Source organism: Octodon degus, unplaced genomic scaffold (genome assembly GCF_000260255.1).
Source record: "Octodon degus isolate 3935 unplaced genomic scaffold, OctDeg1.0 scaffold00110, whole genome shotgun sequence".
In the NCBI taxonomy this organism is placed as follows: domain Eukaryota; kingdom Metazoa; phylum Chordata; class Mammalia; order Rodentia; family Octodontidae; genus Octodon; species Octodon degus.
This window is the reverse complement of record NW_004524686.1, coordinates 1,881,451-1,883,266: the sequence shown is the minus strand read 5'-3', so window position 1 is coordinate 1,883,266 and position 1,816 is coordinate 1,881,451. Positions and strand designations below refer to the sequence as shown.

Genomic DNA, 1,816 nt, shown 5'->3' with positions numbered 1-1,816 from the left:
TGTAGTGCTGCTAACAAGATTTGGTATGAGCTCCCTTTGAGTCCTCACAGACATTAATATTGTGCTATACTTTTGTCTTTGTGTCAGTAGTAGATAAATTCTACCCTTGAACAGTTGCTGGATTCTAGACAGCTTACCTGTATCTGTTCTGAGCTGCTGCGTCTTTATCTCATGTTATTATTACATGGGTTGTTTTGAGTGTTCAGTGCAGTAAGAAATAAAGGAAAAAATGTGTTACCTGGCACTTACAAGCTTGTCAGACATATTTATTTGAGTAATGCTTAATGTACTTGTCTTCTTGCAAGGAAAAGAAGTAGACTCAAATATGAATCATTTTTAAATGAATCATTCAAAACATTCATTTGCTTAGTATTTATTTTTGTCAATGATTTTCACAGCTTGGGAGATGGTGAACAGTAGCAATTTCTGCAAATATTGCCAAGGGTATATTGAGTTAAATGGTATTCTTTCAAGTAATACACTTCTCTATTTAGGAAAGGTAACCATGTGAAACAAAAAGTGCTCCTTTAAAAATGGAAATGTTCCAAATAGAAGACTAAGTTTCTTTTATGGGTCTGTTCCTTTGATCTTGCTTCCTAAAGCCATTAACTACACTTGGTTTCTTATGGCTGCTTACTTAAATAAACTAACAGATGCCCATGTGAGGTGAGAGTGTTTTCACAAAGGCGTGCTTCTTATCTGGAACCTTCCTTATCAGTGTCATGGTGAACATCTGAGTGTTGATTATCATTGTCTCCAGGCTCAGGAAAAACTGGTCACCAGTCACAGCTAAAAAGTTTGAAGCTTTAGAAACTCTTTTAAAGTTACAGGCAATCATGTTTTGACTTGTTCTTGAAGCAAAACATGGCAATGGCTCCACACATCCTTTCCTACATTTTGGCAAAAACGGAAGAAACAAAATATCATGCACTTAAATGGGATGTGGAAGAGTAGAACATAAATAGGAAAAGGGTAAGAGTTTGTATAGCTTTTCAAACTCTTGGCGATAAGGAATATCTTTGTAATATGAAAGGAGACATTTTCATTATCACAGGGGTTTGACAACCAGCTTCCCATGCAGCTTATCAAGCCGAATGCCACTAATGCTGCTGGAATACTGATTTTGTTCATGCTTTTGTTATATCTGAAGGGATGGTTTTTCGCATCCAGTTCAATGAATGCACTGACAAACTGATAGGTCTCCAGAGTAGCTATAGATAAAAGCAGGCAAGTTTGATCCACTGTTTCTCTGCTTTCTGTCTCTGTGCCTTGTGAGCTCTCACGTTTACCGAGAAAGGCATCATTCACATCTGCATGTCCTTTCTCACAGTGATGAGCACCTTTCTCTCCTCTTCCTAAAACATAATTTTGGTTAGTTTGTCCTCCATACAATGACTCTACAAATCTTAGCTCTGTCCAGGAGTGACGCCCTAAAAATCAATTCTAAATATGGAAAAGGAACAGAAATGACTACTGGTATTTGACAATTTATCACTTACCAATTGCTTTTATGCACAGTGTCCTATTTTATTCCCTTTGCAAATATGAATTGGGAATCATTTTCTCATTTAACAGATAAAGAAATTGAGGGAGGAAGGGAGTTTACCCGCTTGTTCAAAACCACATAATATGTTTCCCTGTCTTCTGTTTTCTTGTTTTCATTATTTTTCTGTTAATTTTCAATTGACAAATACTACTTGTATATATTTACGGGCTACCATCTGATGTTTTGATGGGTACATACATCATAAAATGATTAAATCAAGCTAATTATCATATTCATCACCTTACATACTTACCATTTTTTTTCTCTGAT

The 1,816-nt window shown here is 36.0% G+C and overlaps 1 pseudogene; it reads right to left on the bottom strand.

Annotated features, from left to right (window-relative positions):
- The window catches only part of LOC101578156, a 26,929-nt pseudogene extending 26,091 nt beyond the window's left edge, over nt 1-838 (bottom strand).
- Between the last annotated feature and the right edge of the window lie 978 nt (nt 839-1,816).